Genomic DNA, 22331 nt, shown 5'->3' with positions numbered 1-22331 from the left:
CAACACTTTTTTGAAGGAGAGGGGCATGTTGGGTCCCTATAATACTAGTGATTACCCCATTACTATTGTAGTTATACCCCTTATTTATTTTTGTGCCCCATAGAATCCCTCTATTGTTATTTTTGTGGCTTTATATTATTATTGTTAGGTCGCCTGGATTATATTGTGACTCCTTAGACTCCTATATATAGAAAGGAGGTTTTGTCATTTGTATCATCCAAGAATTGTTCATTTATGTAATGTAAAGGAGGTTGCCCCCTCGAAGAGGCTGAATTCTAAGGCGTTGATCTATCTTTTCTATCTTTTCTTGAGCTGGTTTCATAACATAGAACTTCTTCTTATCAGATATTTTGCTCTACCCCTTGTATAAGTAGGACATCTTAGAATCATATGAAAATGTCCGGTCCTACTCAATACAATATTTTCTAGAAACAACTCCATCATTGGATCATCATCTGTATAAGAATGTTCAACATCATTATGAGGAATATTATCCTCACTATGATCATCAGTGCTTTTGAAATACTGATTTGGAGGATATTCTTCATCTTTCCCTTCTTCAGTGCTACCCTCATAGTCCTTAGAATTAGGACTAAATAGAAAATTTGACTCGATGTTTATTGGATATTCTTCATCATGTGTATTTTCAATGTTTCTCTCATAGTCCATAGGATTAGGACTATGTGGAAAATTTGACTCTTTACTTACTGGAAATTCTTCATCCTGCTCTTCATCGCTACTGCTCTCATAGTCCTTAGGAATAGAACTAAGTGCTTCATCCTGCCTTTCATCACTGCTGCTCTCATAGTCCTTAGGATTAGGACTAAGTGCTTCATCATGCCCTTCATCATTTTGGTGTCATAGTCGTTAGGATTAGGACTAGGTGGAAAATGTGACTCTTGATTTATTGGAAATCCTTCATCCTGGCGTTCATCACTGCGACTCTCATTGTCCATAGGATTAGGACTAAGTGGAAACCTTGACTCTCTATTGATTTGAAATTCTTCATCATGCTCTTCATGATTGCTCCTCTCATAGTCCATAAGATTTGGACTAACTGGAAAACGTGACACTTTATTTTTTTGAAACCCTTCATCATGCTCTTCATCACCACTGCTCTCATAGTCCATAGGATTAGGACTAAGTAGACATCGTGGCTATCTACTCATTTGCAATTCTTCATCATGCTCGTCATTAGTGCTTCTATCATAGTCCATAGGATTAGGACTAAGTGGACATTGTGACTCTCTATTCATTTGAAATTATTCATCATGCTCTTCATCACAACTTGTCTCATAGCCCATAGGATTAGGACTAAGTTGAAACCATGACACTTTATTTATTTGAAAATCTTCATCATGTTCTTCATCATAGTTGCTCTCATATTCCATATGATTAGGACTAAGTGGAAACCATGAATCTTTATTTATTTCAAATTCTTCATCCCGCCCTTCACCAATTAGGCTCTCATAATCCTTAGGATGAGGACTAAGTGGAATATTTGACTCTCTATTCATAGTGGAAGAATTTATGTTATATTCATCGATATGAATAGATTTGTTACACAACGAAGATGTTGATGCTTCACAAAGAGAAACTTCACTATCAGAAGAATCCATGCCTTTCAAATAGAAGAGATTGAATGATACAAATGCATTCTTTCCTAATGATATTATATAGCTTATGTTGGAAATAATACTGGGGAAGGGGGGTGAATCACTATTAGCAAGTCAATAATATTTCATTTCCATAATCAGATTCATATACGCTACTTTAGTTAATGGAACTTGCGTGTATAAGCAACTGTATTGAAGGCAACTGGTGTATATCTTGCAAAGTTATGATTCGGTTAATTTATCATATGTTGATCTTTAATTAGTGCATCATAACCATATAAATAGTAACTAGGTGCAGTAAAACAGAATAGACAATCACACACACATGAACACAAGATATAAGGTGGAAACCAAATGTGGGTGAAAACCACCTGCTGCAATCGTCTCTATCTTCTTTTAATAAGAAACTTCTTTTTACATTTTTTGTACTGGTACAATCTTATACCAGTATGCAAGCTTCTACCTGCAGAAGGCTACAACCTTCTCTCTTTCTCCAACTTCTCCTGGAAGGGAGCTACAACCCCCTAGCTCTTGTACTAGCTGATGTGTTTACTAGTACGTAGATGCCGGCCTACAGAAGGTTGCAACCTTCTCTTTTCTTCCAAGGACCATGTTTCATAAATTTTCAGACTAGATCCATCAATAACATCATTCAAACATCAAATACATTTGCATCAATCAATCTCCTTTTCACCAACCACAACTGAATCAATAAATCACTTTTCAGAATGCTGTAACCAGATTACGTTAACCAGAATACAGTAACCAGAACCTAGAACATTGTAACAGCAACCAAAAGTAGCTAAAGCATATTTTATGAGATATACGCTACTTCAATGTGTCTAACCTACGTGCATATGCACTTTTCTTAAGGCAAACCTGCGTACAGATCTGCAAATCAAATTTAGATGTATACATTTTTTTGACATGCAGAACTAGCGTGTATACGTGCCTTTTCTAAAGTGAACCTGCGTACAGATCTATAAATGATGATTTAATATTTACAACAATTCCAGACTTCAGTTATGCCCTGATCATAATATTTATAGTCTGCAAAATGCGCCAGTTATTCAGATAAAAGATCAAAACACACAAATATACTCCACTTCAAGCCTTAAGATCTTGACCCATCATTAGATCTTATCCTTCATCAAGCGCTAAGGTTCATCCTTGATTCAGATCCAGCTATGCACCTTAACCAAATAACCTATATTCTAGATCTTGCTCTTCATTAGATCTTCAATTCATGAGTGCCTTTGCCTAATGATCTTCTCCTCCTTTTATAATCTTAGGCCTTGCTCAATACCATGGACCAAAACTACTTAGAACCAATACCTTGGACCAAATACCTGGGGTCAACACTTTGGACAGGATACCTTGGACTAATACCATGGATCAAAATACCATGGACCAAATACCACAAACTAAAACTAAGTTTTTCAACATGTACACGCCTTTCCTTCTGTGAAAGTGCATGTGTACTCTATACGCGCATTTTGGTCTACGAACCCATGTGTACACACGGCTTGGTCAATTGGGAACCTGCGTATACCTCTCTTTCTTCATTTTGTGGGTCTGAACTATGATCTGTCATCTGAGTGAGTTGCCATCAAGGACAACACCTGTGTCATAGAGCCAAATCCGTGTCATAAAGCAACAGCATAAAGAATGAAAATTTCCTTCCAAAGTTTCCCTTTAAAAATTTTCACTGAAATTTTTCCTTCTAAAAATTTCTTTTCATGTATTTTCCTAAATTTTATTCTACAATTTACTGAAGAATTTTAACTAAACTTTCCTTATGAAATTAATCTTTTAAAATAAACCTTTAAATTAAAATTGTAAACTAAATATTTTACCTAAATTAATTTTTTACTTAAACTATATAGCATTTACTAGACAATTGAATGTTTCTTTTACTTTTTATTATATTTTTTATCAGACATTTAAAATAAATTTCTATATCGTTATAACACAATTTATATGTAATTTTTTTATAAAAAAAATTAATACCACATTCACCATGCAATAAAATAATTCTTAATGTTCGCTTTATCATAATTTACTATATCACCATAACAAGATTTACATGTTAAAGGTTTTATCAAAACAAATTAATCCCACATTCACCGCATGGTAAAACAATTCCATAATTTTCGCAATATCATAAATTTCGTTATTTCTATTCCTCACATCACATCAAGGCTTTTCGAGGTTCGTTAAAAGACAAAGCAATTTTGTGGAGTAGCTACATTCTTATCGACAACATATTCAATGCAAGATTATCACATGTAAAAGGTTAGTTTCCATTTTCCTGTGTGTACATTTTAAAATTCAATAGATTTACTAGAAGGTATGCGTTAGCTGGGTTGTTATCTTTGTGTAAAATACCAGACCAAAAACATATTCTAGTAAAATAATATTTAATTTTTTATTAATGAAATTTAGGTTTTTTAGAAATTAAAAATTTAGATGAGCCATAATTATCTGAAGGCCCCATGGTAGGCAGAAGGCCACTATGTTCGCAGTGGGCATGGTGGGCTCGGTCATGCCCACCAATGACACCCACACCCGTGGGCTAGCGCACTAAGGGTGCAACCCAATTCTTAGAATCAAGCCTCCACCCCCACGGGTCCATTGGGCTGCAGGGGTGTGGGGGGATGGGCTATGTGTATCCCCCTCCCACCCCTCCCCCACGGCCCAAGGGGCCTGTCGGGGTGTAGGCCCTTTGGAGACCTGTTGGGGTGGAGGTCTGATTCTGAGAATCAGGCCTCGACACCCATGAGCCCGTTGGGCTGCGGGGGTGGGGTAGTCGGGGCTGCTCCACCCCACCACCACAGAAAATTAGGCTCATGGGGATGGGGTGGGAGGGGCTATCACCAGCCCTTATGTCCCACCCCCACGACCCATCAAACCTGTGGGGGCGGAAGCCCTATTCTTAGAATCGGGCCCCCACCCCCACAGGCCCGATGGGTCGTGGGGATGGGGTGGAGGGGCTAGCGACAACCTTTCTCGCCCCACCCCCACGACCCAATGTGCCCATGGGGGTGGGTTGAGAGGGGGTTTCATTTTTTAAATTTTAAATTTTAAATTTTTTATTTTTTTTTATGTTTATGTTTTACATAATTATTTATGATTTATTATTATTTATCGTTTTTAGATTTTCTTTTGTTTTGTTTGCTTATTTAAGCTATTGTTTTTTTTATAATTTATTGATTTATATATGTGTGTATATTTTTTGCAGGAAAAAGGCATCAAAGAAGATTTTTGTGAATCTTTCTTGACCAAATACTGATATAATTAAAGGTGGATCCTCAAAAAACACTGTTGAACTAACCAAACCTAATCTAATAACTACAAATTTATCAAGTGCATCAAACGATAATAAGATGATTTCAGACTGGAAGAAATCAAAAGAAGTGAATCTTACATAAAATGTGAGATATAGAGAAGGCAAACAACAACTACAGATATTTTTATATGTTAATATCCCTAACTATAGTGGACTTTATGAGGTGCTACGAAAAGTCATAGACATCTACTTGATAGTGACACTGAAGTTGTTTATGTACTTACAAAACTACTCAGGTCACATGACAAGATTTAATATCAGTTATTATTGTCAATGTATGACACGAGAGAGGAATCTACAAAGATGTGTAAACAAATTATAAATGAAATTGCACAAGATATGGTAAGTATTGTTATTTAAATTTATGTGTTTTGCGTTGTTGTAACTGTATCATTATATTTTTATAACTTAGCTTTTATTGACATATAATATTTTTCTTGATAGAATTTTATTGAAAATCTTTCAATTATGTTGGGATGCATTCGTTTCAAAGAGAAAGATATTATGAAAGTTGTCAACAATTTCTACTAAGGGTCAAAAGAATATATGGAAAACAAGAAAAAACTAGTAATTCATGATGTTACAAAACTACATACAAGGAATCAACAAAAAATGTCTATAGTGGATAAATATAGAGAAGATAGACATGTTACTTTTGAAGATGAGGAAGTTGAAACTGATGCCGAAGAATATGTTTACATTACTTAGGATGCATTAACACTAATGATAGAAAGGAGAAGAGCCATATAATACCAAAAGTAAAAATGCCTTGCAATGTCTCTATTCTAGTTAATGATGAGAATGTTAGGAGGAAGAAAATGAAAGTTGATCATTCTGAAATAGCAAGGCCAATAGTGATGATGTTAGTGAAAATTCAAAAGAAAGTAGGGAAATCATTACATGAAGCATTGATTTAGAGGATGGAATTATTGAAACAAAACAAAATACCATTTGACATGACTTGAAAAAGGCATACTTAATTGATGGTGGTCATACATTTCAGGTAAATTCGAGACAAATCTATAAGCCAAGTGAAGGACAATTTAAATATCAAATCAGAAAGCCACACCACCTACATGTTCAAAACGTTAAGAGAATGATGAGGTACAATCAATATGATCATGTGGCTAATTATGTGCTTCTTGTTGATCCAATTAAAGTTCCCAACAAAGAAGCATTTGATAAGTCAAACTATTTTGAACACAATTATTATGTGCTTGCGGGGAACCATTTTGTAGAAGCTTAGAGGCAATTGATGGAGGAATATCCCACATTTTGAAAGAATGAAATGTAGCATTTATGTTATTTTATCAGATCCAAAAGAAAATTTAGGGGCATTGGACCATAATACATATAATGACTATAGGATGTCTATGAAATTCATCCAAAGGGTTAGATTTATTCAAAATAAATTTGAAGAAAAATATGGTGGTGATCATATAAATGTTACTCTAGAATTTTGAAAGGAATGTTGAATGCAAATATGCTATCAAATTGTAGATAAAATCAATTCAAGAGACGACAAACTAAATTCTGATATATTCAAAAGTATTGATAACATTTCCCAGTTGGAATTTAGAACTAAAGAGATATTGTAATTGATTAATGATATTTTTATCATGCACGAGAACATTGGAATTAAAAACCAAAAGGTTAAAAAGTCTAAACCATTGATATGTAGCAGTAGTAAACTAGGTCCTGAAATGAAGTAGCTTCCAAAAGATATGACTATCACACCTTGGAGAGCATTCCAAGGAGTGAAGGATGAAAAGCTTTTCAAAGTAATATTATCTGTGTGAATTCAGGGGAATTATCATTGGAATAAATGTCTGAGGAATTTTAAAAGTAAGTTTGTTGAATTATTTTTACTTATTTGTATATTATAATTTTTTTTTAAATATAACATATTGTTCTTGGTAGTATTTTTTATACATATCATTACATTAATTTTTTTGTTACCTTATCCATTTTGTCCCAAATTTTACATGAAAATACAAGAACAAATGGTTAAATTCTTGAATGAAGATAGTTGGGATGATCTTGTATGCAACTACCGAGATTCGAGTTCTACATCAACAATAAAAGATTTTTATCTTGTATTTAAAAATGTATGTTGATTTATACATTCATTTTTATTCATATGTATGCTATTTTTATTTTATAACTTATACATATATTTCTTTATTTTATTAAAGATGATGAGGATGCAAATGGAGCACTAGATAGTTTCAGAAGCTTGATTTAAAAATTAAGATCGAAAGATCAAGAAAGCATCATCTTAGGAATGTTGAACCTGATCCAACTCTTACTCATTTCATTTGGAATGGGCTTGACACTATTCAATATCAAGTAATACAGGGTGTCTATGAAGACATTTATAAAATCATACCTAAAAGGGATTATTCCCTAGTTATTGCAGATATTCCCCATGGTTTCAATATCCCAAGCATTGACTATGATAATGACCCTTATACTTATCAAGATCTTAGTAAAGTAGTTGCATGATTTGTAGAAGTCATGTAATCACCATTATGGAGATTTTTGACATTTTATTCAAACACACAATTGGCAATGTTATTGAAAATCTTCATGGGGAAAACAATCTCAAGGATGCAACTTACATGGTAACAAGTTGAAATTGTATGTTTCATTAATGTTAAAAAAATCATTTATGTACAAGTTAATTGAACTTTTTCTATTTCATGTTACATGAAAAAGTAAAATATTCTTAACCATGAAGATCAACAAATTATAAATGATTGTGAGTTCATCCATATTGATAGTTGGACAAACTATGATAGCTATAAGTCTATGCTTCTTAATCGGGTAGATTGAAAGAGTCATAGCCAAGTACTAGTTTATGATGTTGTTGTGAAAAAACTAACATATGAAGATAAAGAAGAAAAAGGATAGATAGTTAACATTTATCAAAAATCATTCATTGATTAACTATCTTATAGGCCTATGTTCAAATGAAGGAGATTGTGTTATGGATTTATTTTTAGGCTCAGGTAAGTTTTATTATATAGAAATGAATTTCAATATCTTCTTTCTTAATTTATATCTCATTATACTAATTTACTTCATTTTTTCTTTTGTGTTTGATAAATAGGTACAACATTAGCATGTTGCCTACAAAAAGGAATAAATTGGATTACCATTGTAAAAGATCGAGTACCTTGCAAATTTTGTCAACAAAGAATTAATGCTCTTGAATTTCTTCGAGATGCAATGCAAGAAATTGGGTTGACAAAAGGGGATTTAAATGAATCAAGGGTGGAAAAAAAGGCAAAAGAACCTCAACCACCATTAGATGGTATGATTGGAAATGCATACATTGGGAGATTCAGAGACATCAAAGATCCATTAGAAGAGGAAAATGACCAAAATGAAGCAAAAAATTTTGTGGAAGAAGACAATGATGAAACTCTAGAGGATGAAGAGTTTGGATTATGCGATATTGTTGAGTAAATTTAAGTTATGCTTGGAAATTAAGCTCCTTCTTTTTAACTATTAATTAGTTATACTTACATTTTATAAGAAGAATAAGTATTCAATTAATGTTGTTATATGTTCAGTATTTGTATTATGTGATTTTCGCTCTAATTTTTATGTGAATTATTATTTTTTGAAAAAAACTGCAATTATTATTATTTTTTGACACAAAATTCATAAAAAAAAAACAATTATTTAACCATTTTTTGTTAAAATTTTCCTATAAAAATTGTGATTTTGACATGTAATTTCTAGTGAAAAATGACCAAAATGTGTAATCTTTTAGTTATATGTATGTTCAAAATGTTTATTTTTATGTCAATTATTAAAAAAATTAGTTTTTTTTAGAGACAATTATTTGATGTGCATTGAAAAATTAATTAATGATATATAAATATGTAGAATATCGAAACTTTAAAATATTGATCTTCTTCTTTAACTAGGCAAAAAAATAAACACTGTACTAAAAAACATGAAGAGAATAACCAGAAAATATGAAGAAGAAGACCAGTTCAAAAATTGTTCAATTTAGAAAATAATTATTCACATTTAATACATTAGAAAATTTACAGTAAAAAAGTAAGTCTTTTCAAAAAAGGGCCTGTGCAAAATCAAGACATTTTAGAATTAGCATGCAGATCACTAACTTTCTAAAAACTAATATACATGAAAAAAAAAATGTCAAAAACTATGCTAATATATATATATATATATATATAGAGATATAGATATAGATATGTATGTATATGTATGTATGTATGTATTTTACATCACCACTTTTCAAAATCGATTGATTTTTTTCTATCTCAATGAAACAGGTAGTAGTATCAGTTCATGTTACAAATTTTACATTGTTTTGAGCTAGATTTGAAACTGAGTGAGTCGGTCTCTAAAACAAAGAACACATGGCCTAGTGACCCCTAAATGAGATTGTGGGTTGTGGTAATGCTAGATTTTGTGTTAGCTTGTTGGTCCTAAGAATGCTCGAGTGGTGAATGGAGGGATATATGGCAAACCAGAGGTGGGTTCTCTCCATCAGGCCTACGAATCCATGTCCAATGATTGGCAGGATATATGGTATGTCTGGGAGGGAAATGTCTCTATTGCGGTCTAGTGATCCGATGTGGATTGTAGTAAATACTTGAGGCTAGGAGAGAGGACAATTCCTCACAATGTAGGTGGAGAAATATGGTGCCATCCATGCTTCTCTAGGGCCTAGTCATCTGATGTGGATTGCAGTAAAGCCTGGTTTTATTGATGAGGGTGAGCTGGTGTAGCTTCAGGAATCCCTTGGTGATTTTTGGGTATGAGTCCCACATTCGTGCTTGGAATATGTCATGGGTGTGATTCATTGAAAGAAATATTTGGTTCGTCAAATCTATGGTCGGGTGGTTCATGCAAGTCCCAAACATGGTTGGATGTTGCATTCATTAATAAGAGCTCCTTCTCCTTGGTATTTCATGTGTAAACATATTGATTTATATGTGGAAATATATGGTTGTTGTATCTTTATTATTTTCTTTGTTTATATGTTGCCTATGAGTATGTTTTATGACAATGATGATGTATGTCTCTTATCATGTTTTGATTTCTAAATGAGTGAACAATGAATATATGACCTAATATATGATAATGTAGCTAATATGATAAGGCAACAAAGCTTCTTAGCAATTCTCAGATGAGTATGACACCCCTATGGTCAAAAATGTTGTTATGACCTATAGATGGCATATTTTTGACATATTTGACGAAATGCCTGTCATGGCTAGTAGCGGTCTATTCAAGTATTTTCATTAGCATCATTGTTATGATGTTATCATTAGTTTATGGAAGTGTCATGAAGTTCTAGGTAGTGTCTCGAGTCTTGGCCCTGAAAAAGTGGCATAGAATTTGGGGCCGCAGTCTCAGAACTAGCATAAAAAGACCCCAATCACTTGCCTGCCCTTGTTGTGAGAGCGATTGGAGGGTCCCAATTACATGCATGCCCATGTTATGGGAGTGACGGAGGATCTAGGTCTGTGAAATCTTAACTTGCCTCAGGGGTTGGTCACCTAGAAATGTTGGTTGACTCTTAGAGGCTCTATAACATGTGTGGAAGGAGAGATTGGTTGTGTGGTGTTTGTTCCACTTCCTTAATTGTACATGGGGAGTTTAATTATGTCATAGTATCCTCTTGTCACATGTTTACCCCAACAAACCTATTAACATAGGTAAATTAGGTAGGACGATGTTACATAGTGGTATCAAAACATGGTTCACCCCTTGGAGTGTATGGGTAGTGTGTCGGTCATGCCTTCATGTTGGTTGCATATGTGTGCCTTTTTCTTATGGTCTATGTACGTATTTCATATGCATGTTGTTGTTCATGGTTCCATTTGTGTCTCCATGTGAACATTGATGGTGTTTTGTTGGATGTGCTTATCGTGAGTATAGGTCATTTATACACTGGTTATGCATGTCATTGTTGTATGTATTGTGTAAGCATGCATGTCATACACATGTTGATTATGCATACATTGATATGGGTGTAGTTGTCATGCATAAGGTCATGATGTGTGGTTCATATGGTCATGCAATGATGATTGGAATATGGTTAGGATCATACCTACATGTTGTTATGGTTATGTTTATACATGTATTGTGTTAATCTAGTTGATTATGTTTATATTTTGTTTTATCTGATGTGGTATGCCTGGGAAGAGGAATGTAAAATATGACTAGCAAGACGATAGACTACAGCTCCCAAGACTTTCGCTATGGATCAGATGAGTAGCCCGATGTTCGACACTCTTCTGGTTTAACATAGACATTGAGAATCTTGAAGGAAGAAATAAGGAGTTGCAAATAAGATAATGAAAAAATCATATAATTATAGGAGAAACAAGTAGAGGTCAATGAAGCAATCCTTGAGAGTTTGTTCAAATTGCAGAGAAAGTGATAACTTCAAATCAGCCTATTGACATTATGAATTAGGTGTTGTCCTTGATGGAAACCCACCTAATGAGTTTTCCTTCATGACAAGCTAATTGGAAACCTACTTAATGAGTCGTCTCTTGATGGAAACCTACTTCTTGAATATGTAAACAGTATGTGACAACATGTTTTACATAGGTGACAAAGTGTTTAGGGAAATGCATATCAGTTTTGAAGTAGAGGTATGATAAAGTTGAAATTTCAAGAAGTATACATGGGTTTTTTTAAGAAAAGTCATGTACACACACAGGTATGAAGAAGCAAAGGCACGTATAGTTTCCACACCATGGTATTCTAAATACCAAGGGTACTTACCATGGTATTTCCCTGCGGTATTAAGCCTAGTAACAGACATTTTGATCTCGTCTAAGAAAACTATCTACTGGAGTATGGCTTTGACCTGTCATATTTATTTCCCTGCGGTATTGAGCCTAGTAACAGACGTTTTGATTCCGTCTAAGAAAACTATCTACTGGAGTATGGCTTTGACCTGTCATATTGAAAAGCGCTAAGCTTTATAGAGTGATGAATATCAAAGTGGTATCAAACAGTGAAGTGTGTGAAAATAATGGAAATCTTATGAATAGTTATATTTGAGGTAAATATGCATGTTAAGGGCTATTGATGCTTTTCTTGATATAAACTAAGTATACACCTGAGATTTTGATGATGGATCAAATCCAATAGATATGAGATGGCAATCATGATTGTGAGATGATCTATTTTGTGTTAAACGCATCATTTTTATGTTTATGCTGAGATCTAGGTATGTTTGATTTTATGTGTTCTAGCAAAGATTTGACTCTGAATTTGCAAATTAGTGCACAGCTTTTACAGTCTGCAATGTGTGTACACATGAAGACATGTTCCTCTAAGACGAGTACACGTAGGTTCGGTTTCTAAAAAGAGCATACACACGTTGTTATTATTTGAGGAAAGAGCATACAGAAAGTAGGATTTTTTATGAAAGGATGTCTGATTAGTTTTATCAATTATGACATATTTCTACTGTTTGTCAATGAAGTCTTCCTGTTGATCTAGGTTTAAACAATGATGTTTTGATTATGGATTGATTGATTAGAGAATATTGAGATAACTTTCTGATTGTGATTGAAGATAAGATATTGTTCTATGATTGGTTCATAATGTTGCAGTAGATCTAAGTATAGTTCAGTGTTTGTTTCAAAATTAATGTGGTATGGTTTTTAGTTTACAAAAGTTTAAGATTTGTACATGGATATGCTTCATGAAAGGTGGATACAACTGTGGGTTTGATATGGCAAAGTACCATATACATTTTGACATATGGTTGATCAGGGTTTGTAATAACAAAATGTAGTTTCTGTGATATGCGGTATGATCATTAATGTTCTCGTTACAATGATCTAAATGATTGGTTGAGTTTTGATTGAATTTCGGTTGATTGGGTTTTAGTGATTGGTCAATTCAATTATGTCAGAATTTGATGATTGACTTACAATGATGTGTTATTTTTTTATGATTTATGTTGAGCTTAAATGTTGATAGTTGGTCCAGTCTGAAAGTTTGAAGAAACGTGGCCTACAAGTTATGATATGTTGTAGCAGGTGGGTCTAGTATGAAAATTTAATAAACATGGTCCAGAGAGTTGAGGGACTTGGAGCTTCCTTCCAGTAGTAGTTGGTAAACCAGATCAAGGGTTTGGAGCTCCCTTCAAATAGCAGCTAGAGAATGAGTGAATGTTGTATCCTTCAATAGGTTAGTGCTTGCATACTAGAACAAGTTTACGCCAGTACAAGAGCCAGAGGATCAGAGCTCCCATCCAATAGGAGCTAGAGAGCGAGCAAAGGTTGTAGCCTTCTCCAAGTGGTTGCCTACATACTGGTATGAGTCTGCACCAATACCAGATTATAAAAATATTTTATTTGTGTTAAAAGAAGACAAAGACGGCAACAACAGGTGGCTTTTTTCCTATATTAGGTTTCCACCTTAAATCCTGATATTCATATTTGTTTCTTATGTGTGATGGTTTATTTTTTTCTTACTGTACATGGTCATTGTCTATATAATCTTTAATAAACTACTAATGCACTGGCTGAAGATAAGAAAATGATGAATTAACTGAAACATAAGTGTATTGGATATGCATTAGTTGTCTTAATAACAACCGCATACACATGCGGGTATCTTTCAGTAAAGTCACATAAAAAAATCAGAATATGAAATGAAAATATTGTAATTTCAAAAATAATGATTCACCCCCCCCTCTCAGTATTTTTCGCAACAATCGGTATTAGAATAGGTCCTTTGGTAGACTCTTGATCGGTTGAAGGAGATTTGTCATGATGGGTAGTCACGAAGGAGTATTTTCTACCAGACCTCATATATTTAATGGAACTAATTTTGTCCTTTGGAAATTACGATGAGGTAATAATTGTAGGCACTAGGAGCTGATGTATGGGAAATATTTGAAAGTGGATATCAATTTCCATCCTCCATTCCTTTAGACATTGCAGGAAAGAAATAATATGAAACCAATGAAAAGGTTTTAAATGGCATCTTGGGAAGTTTGGCTGAGACTAATTTTGTGATGGTAATCTAGATGAACAGAGGAAAGGGAATGTGGGATAAGATTATCCAAAGTTATGAAGGCGACACCAAGGTAAAAATTTCTAAACTTGAAACGTTGAGAATTCAAGATGAGACATTGAAAATGCATGATAATGAAAGCATTGCAGCAATTTTTCTTAGAGTAGATGAAGTTGTGAATTGCATGAGAAATATTAGTGAAGAAATAAAATATGCCTCTATTATTGAAAAGGTTTTGACATCTCTAACTCCAAAGTCTGAATCTAAAGTATCTGGTATTGAAGAAATTGAGGATCTAAAAAGTATGACACTTGATCAGCTCCATGGCATATTGACGACATTTTAGATGAAGAAAGGCATTCCCTCACATATGAGAGAAGACACCTTCAAAGCTACTCTAAAAGGAAAAGAGACGGAAGAAACAGGTTATGTATCATAAGAAGAAGAAAAAAACCTCGTAAGGACACCACAAGTAGGTATAGGAAGATTTAGAGGTAAGCTTCCTTTCAAATGTTTTTCTTGTGATAGAGTTAGTCATTATTATAAAGAAAATTAGAAGAAAGGAAAATGAGCTACCAAAATAAACAGGAAGAGGTTTGAAAACAAGAGAAGTTTTTATACACATGAAGATAGTGATGGTCTTTCAAATGGTGAAGAAAGAGAGTCTAATCAAGATTGTCATTTACTTATGGAATTTGAAGATGCGTCTGATTATAATTTCATTGATGACCTAGAAGAAAACAATACCTTTATTTAAACTTTCATAGGAATAGATAGGATGCCATAATAGTTACAGATGTTAGAAAATATTCAAATCTACGAGGAAACCACTTTCTAGTCATCAAGAATGAAGACAATGAAGCATCATTAGGTATGGATTCTTGTTCAATATGTGATCCATTTTCTTATCTATGACATAATGATAGGGATGATGATAGTGAAACTATTGAGTATTCACTTATGGGTAAAAGTGAAATAAGTCTCTTGAAGCAGTAAATTAAGGAAAATTAGAATCAATAGATAATGAAGATGTGCCTATGCTAAGCAAATATAATTATCAAAAATGGAAAGGAAATACGAAACAAAATCAAATGAATATTGATATCCGGCATCTAGTGTGAAATGGTTACACCAAGTTTCCTCCATCAGTCAATGAAGTGCAAAAGAACAGTAAACATGGAAACTTTTAAGGGATAATATTCACAGCTGGGCTAACTTTTGTAGAGATTTCTGCAAATCTAACTATGGTACCATGTAGAAAATCTGATGGTAAGTTAACTCGATAATTCAATATAAATCAAAGCAGAATACTATAACCTACTTCTACTATTAATTTGTGGAAGCTTAAAGATCGAGCTAAACAATATAACCAGAAGAAGAAGAATCAATGGCACCATACACATGAAAATACTTTGGGGAAATCCTCAACTAAAAACCCCACACTATTGTATTATCATACATGGTGGAAATACATAGGAATTATACAAAGCCTTAGCTCTCACAGCTAGCCACCTCTTAGTAAGATCCTCACAGATGCTCACAGGAAATCTTGGCTTCTCTCCTGCCTTCCTCTCTACCCTCCAAGCTCCTACTTCCTTGTGATGTTCCTTGTGGATGATTTACCTATTACCAAGTGGAAAACCAACATCCAAAACTGTACATTCCTCAAGGATAAATCCTTGACTACATGCATGAGTTTTCTCCATGAGAAAACACATGCAACTGATAGTACATCGTCCTTGAACATTTATCTCAACAGGGTATTTCTCATAATAGACATGGATGAGTTTCTGATGAGGGAATCTTCAATTAACTGGAGTAGCACTAGTTGAGTGCATTAATGCATCAACTGATTGTTAACTCACTATTAGTTCCTTAAACAGTTTGGAACTAATTTAACTGGACTTAACTCAATAAAATGAGTTAACTAATTACAACTCCAATATAACTCAATCTTATCTCCTTAATTTAATGGATAACTCTTGCATGACTTCAGAAAGACTTCTAACTTGAATATCTCCAAGTAATTAATTTAAAATTAATTAATTAATTATTTCCAAGTCACTGTTAAGACTAAATTCGGTTTTAATTTACAATTTAATTCAAGGACAATTTAAATTGGAATATTCTTGTTGCCATATTTCAACACTCCCTCTCAACAATAAATGGATTATTTGCTGCCCCAATCCTGTCTCTATGAAACTCAAATTTACACTTTGACAATGCCTTTGTCAAAATGTCAGTTTCTTGCTCCTCTTTTGAAATATATTGTAGCAACATGATCCTCCTCAATACACAATCTATGAGATGATGATACCGGATGTCGATGCGCTTTGACCTATCATGAAATAATGGATTCTCGGAGAGTTTGATACAACTTCGATTATCACAATAGATCATAGTTAGATCCATCCTCTGATCAAACAAACCAACTAGGATTTTCTGCATCCAGATGGCCTCACATGTTGCTTGACTTGCAGCCACGTATTCCACCTCTGTCAAGCTGAGTGCAACTGACCTTTGTTTCCTATTCTATTAAGAAACTGCCACTGACCCAAGGTTGAAAATCCCTCTTAATGTGATCTTCCGATCTAATGGACTCCCTGCCCAATCTGCATCAGTAAATCCCTGTAGCTTCACTCACTATGTTCGTTTGTGTCATAATCCATACTCAGATGTGCCTCTGAGGTATCTCAATACATGCTTTGCCGCCTTCCAAAACACCTTGGTAGGCTGAACCATTGCTCTACTCAGCTGGTTCACCGCATAGCACAAATCTGGTCATGTGTTCACTAAGTACATCAGTGAACCCACAAGCTGCCTGTACATAGTAGCCTCTACCACTTCTCTTGAAGTAGCAACCTCCTTCCTCCAGTTACCTACTAGAGGAGTCTACATGGGCTTTCACTTCTCCATGTGGAATCTCCTGAGTATCTCATTGGCATACTTTCCCTGAGACACAAACAACTCCCCATCCTTCTGCCACACTTCCATGCTAAGGAAGTAATGCATGAGACCCATGTCTTTCATCTCAAATTCTCTTGCAAGGTCCTTCTTGCAAGACATGACCAACTGATCATCACCAATCAATATGAGAACAGTCAATATGAGATCATCAACATAAAGTACGATGATCAACAACTTACCTTTCACCACGATGTGGTATAGGTTCGCATCCTCTTCACTCTTTGTGAAGCCCAACCCGGTGAAGTAGTTATCCATCCTAGTGTACCAAGAAAGAGGTGGTTGCTTCAGCCTGTACAATGCTCTCTTGAGTCAGCACACATGTGACTCACGATCAAAGGTCTCAAAACCTTCTAGCTACTCTATGTACACCTCTTCCTCAATCTGTCAATTGAGGAATGCTGTCTTCACATCCATCTGATGGACCTTCCAACCCATTTGTGCTGATAGTTCCAACATAGATATGATCTATGATTACCTTGCAATAGGAGCAAAATTCTCGTCATAGTCAATCCCCTTGACTTGTGAAAAACAACGGGTAAAAAATCTTGCCTTATGCTTCTCCACACTACCATAAACAACTTTCTTTACCTTGTAAATCCAACGAGAGCTCATAACTGACTTGTTCTCTAGTCTCAAAACCACGTTCCAAACACTCTTATGAGCTATGGAGTCATACTCCTCGACCATAGCATCAACCCAAATTGGTTGCTACACTGCTTCCTCAAAGGAATATGGCTCGGTCTCAACACATTCCCCAGCAAGGGCCATGTATCCAGTGTACCTCTCAGGTGACCTCCTCTGTCTGCACTGACAAGATGGTGCTCCCACATTCTCTCTCGCATCCTCCAACAATCTGTCAGCTTCTCTTGTGTGCTTCTTTCCATCTCTGGAAGACTCCGCCTGAGTGGATGTCTCCACTCCTGGAACCTTTGCATGCGGCTACTCTACATCAATCTGAGGCTCCTCCTCTTTATGAACCAATAGTTCCTCCATAGCCTATAGTTGGAGCTCCCTCTCAACTGAAACTCGCATGGCCTTCTGCTCATCAAACTTCAGATCTCTGCGAACCAATGTCCTCTGACTGGTAGGTAAGTACACTCGATAGTTGTGACATGTATCAGTGTACCCCACAAATATCCCCAAATCTGTTGTTGCCTCAAGCTTCTTCTACGCATCCTTTGTCACATGGCAATATACTGATGAGCCAAAGATCCTGAAGTGACCCACATCTGGTCTCTTACCAGAGAAAGCTTCCTCTGGTGTCTTCATCCCAAGTATGCAATGCAGGCTTCTATTCTGCAAATAGACCTTTGTGTTGCATGCCTCAGACCACAAGTGAAGTGGTAGGCCTTGGCCATGCGTTATTGCCCATGTTGTCCCTACAATAGTTCTGTTCTTCCTCTCAAACACCCCATTCTGCTGTGGGTTATGACGTGTCGTCAACTCTTGTTTAATTCCTTCCACTACACAGAAGTCCTTAAACTCTTGAGAGACATATTCTCCACTATTGTCTCTTCTCAAGGCCGTGCTCTTCTTTCCTGACTTTTTCTCGACCAAAGCTTTGTACTCACAAAACTTTGTGAAATTTTGGTCGTTTTTCTACATGAAATAAATCTAGCATTTACGAGAATAGTCATCAATGAAAATCACACAATACCTTTGCTTCTATATGGATTCCATCGATAATGTTTCACACAAATGAGTATGAACTTGCTCTAAGATAGCCTCTCCTTGATTTTCTCGATCATGAAAGGAAGACTTGGTGTACATTCCCAAGGTACATCTTTTGCATGTGTAAACTTACTCAAGTTTACCTTTGGGAAGTCCTATAGATATCTATTGCATTATCTTCAAAGCCCCATGATGCAAATGGCCCAACTGCCTATGCCACAACTCACCAATGTCTTGGCTTTGCACCAATTCTTCTTTCATACTCAATGCTGCATAATCATCTACCTCTAGTTTATAGAGATTCTTCACCCAAATCCCTATCTTCTTGGTCTAGCCCATGGCTATGTGTCTTAGGAATGCTTTTCCTTTATTGAAGACAACATCGTAGCCTTTATCCTCCAACATCGTGACTGATACCAAGTTCTTCTTCAGTCGAGGCACATACATCACATCTCTCAAGGTGAGAGGAGCTCCATCCTCCCTCTGAAAAACAAGTGTGCCCACTCCTAAAACACTATACCTTCCATCATCACCCATCTCTGTGCGCATCTTGAGGTGTTTCTCCTACAAGGCACTGAATAAATTTTTATTATTGGTCATGTGGAATGAGGCTCCACTGTCAGGATACCAGACATAACCCATCATTGATGACACCATGCATGTGATGAGGGTAAAGTCCATTTCGAATTGAGAGGCTAATGCCTCACCTTACGATCCTTCCAAGGATCCCTTCTTGGACTTCTTTGATGGGAAATTAGTCACACAATATCCCATCTTGTGACAATTAAAGAATCTTACTTTAGATATGTCACCCTTCTTCCCTCCATGAGAAGAATTCGATTCGAAATGGGAAGCCTTCCCCTCTCCTTTCCTTGCCTTACATGCTAAGGCCAAATTTTCTTCATCATCATTCTTGGATGAAGAACCATCTCATGTGCTCCTCGTGATCTCCTCTTGCATAAGATATGACCACAGTCGTTCCTAATCTAGCAATTTCTCCCTTCCATTCACAGAGTCCTAGTAACTATTATATCTCTTTGGAAGGCCAAGGAGAGCAAGGCTAACCATATCATCATCGGGTGTAGTTATTCCCACACTAGCAAGCTCATCTCTACAGGTGGTGAGTTGTTTAGGTATGTGGAAATAGTATCCCCATTCTCCATCTTGATTCTTCGAAGCTTATCCTTGAGCGCCAATTTCATTTGGTCACTTATGTTCTGGTAAAGGTCCTTCAATGTCTTCCACATTGAAAATGGAGTATCCTTCCCATGGAGACTCGAGACAATATGGTCTCGAACTCCCTCAAGGATGATCCATCTCACCTTCGCCACGCACTTATTCCACTCAGCCAACTCTTGTCCATTAGTTGAAGCTGGCTTTGGGATTGAATTCCTTCAAGCCATTGTCTTCTAATACAGCCTCCATTCTATCTTTCCATGCTATGTAATTCGAGCTAGCTTCCAAGGGATACTCGAGTCTCAAGCCATAGAATGCCATTGGACAACCTTGAAGTATGATTTGAATTCGATTTGCACCTGCAACCCCAAACTTCAAACTTTGAATTCCCTTCTCAGTATATTTCTCATAGCTCTGATACCATGTAGATATTTCTACAAATCTACCTCTGATACCATGTAGGAAATCCGATAGTAGGTTAACCTAATAATGCAATATAAATCAAAGCAGAACGTTATAACCTACCTCTACTATCAATTTGCGGAAGCTTAAATATCGAACTAAATAATATAACTAGAAGAAGAAGAATTAATGGCACAATACACATGAAAATACTTTGGGGAAAGCCTTAGCTAAAAGCTGCACACTATTGTATTATCATACATGGTGGAAATACATAGGAATTATACAAAGCGTTAGCTCTCACAGCTAGCCAGCTCTCAGTAGAATCCTCATAGATGCTCACATGCAATCTTGGCTTCTCTCCTACCTTCCTCTCTACCCTCCAAGCTCCTATTTCCTTGTGTTGTTCCTTGTGGATGATTTACCTATTACCAAGTGGAAAATTGACATCCAAAATTGCGCAATCCTCAAGGATAAGTCCTTGATGGCATGCATGAGGTTTCTCCATGAGAAAACACATGCAACTGATAGTACACTATCCTTGAACATTTATCTCAACTGGGTCTTTCTCAGAATAGACATGCATGAGTTTCTGATGAGGGAATCTTTAGTTAACTGGAGTAGCACTAGTTGAGTGCATTAATGCATCAACTGACTATTAACTCACTATTAGTTCCTCGAATAGTTTGGAACTAATTTAACTGGACTTAACTTAGTAAACTAAGTTAAATAATTACAACTCAAATATAACTCAATCTTATCTCCTTAATTTAAGGGATAACTCTTGCATGACTTCATAAATACTTCTAGCTTGAATTTCTCCAACTAACTAATTTAAAATAAATTAATTAATTATTTCCTACTAGCTGTTAAGACCTAATTCGATTTTAATTCACAATTTAATTCAAGGACAAATTAAATTGGAATATTCTTGTTGCCATATTTCAACAATTTTCCATGATTTTTCAAAAAAAAAATCACCAATTTCCATTTTTTCTAAAAATGATTTTCCCAAATTTTCCAATATAAAATTATTTTCCATTAAAAATCACCAACATTATATAGATACTATATATAATCATCATAAATTTGAATAATTTTACAAATATATCAATAAACATTTTATAGTTTGCGTATGAGGGACTAGTGAGATTCACCAATGTTTTTAAACTTGAAGATAATTTTCCATCCTTGAAATTTTCCCTAACAATAAAGCTTTGAGTAACATCTTTTGTATCATATCTAATTCAATATTGAAAAGGATATACATTATACTACTACAAAGCAAGTATGGGACAGGTTACAAGAAATACATGAAGAAGTCCTAAAGGAAGATCCCATAGGTAATCTTATATCTAACAATGTGTCCAAAATGAAAAATGGAGTTGTTGATTCAAAAGAAGTTAGGTTAGAAGAAATTGTTGATCTTAGAACAAAACTTGATCGTACTTTGAAAAAGAATGATAAGTTGCAGGCTTATGATAACAACGATCATGTTAGTATGGCATCTAACCAATATTGTGAAGGTATTGAAGCTGAGGTCATCTCTCTAAGAGAGGATCTTGAAAAATCAAATAAGTGGAATGAAGCTCCTCTTTAAGTTTTGGAAGAACAAGAGAATGGGTTGAAAGAAGAGATTCTCAAATTGAAACAACAATTGGAGGAAGGAAAAAATATTGAGGAAATCTTGAAGAAGTAGGAAAAACATTATTGGGTTGATGTAAACATCCTAAAAGGTAAATTAGAAAAAAAGGATAAACATTTGCGATTTCAAGATAGTACTAAGATTTTTGATAATATTCTTAGTAGGCAAAGGTCTCCTGCTAGAAAATCTAGTCTTGGTTTTCATGAAACTGTTAAAGGTGAATCTAGCTCACAAGCTAAAGCAAGGAATTCTAATGCAAAATCTGAAATGCTCAACAAAGAGAAAATAAGTCAACCTTATCAACAACCAAGGAAAAAAGGTCTTAAAAGGAAATAATTTACTCCTAACTATAGAAATGTTAATCGATTTTATCCTCTAATAAATAATGCTGAATGTTCTATATGCCATAATTTTGGACATGATGCAACCATTTGAAATAGTAGAATGTTTGAAGCTAATAACCATCTCA

The sequence above is a fragment of the Pinus tabuliformis genome, chromosome 7 (genome assembly GCF_031772625.1).
Source record: "Pinus tabuliformis cultivar Carrire ecotype Pingquan chromosome 7, CPIR1, whole genome shotgun sequence".
In the NCBI taxonomy this organism is placed as follows: domain Eukaryota; kingdom Viridiplantae; phylum Streptophyta; class Pinopsida; order Pinales; family Pinaceae; genus Pinus; species Pinus tabuliformis.
Note: the sequence above shows the minus strand (reverse complement) of the source record.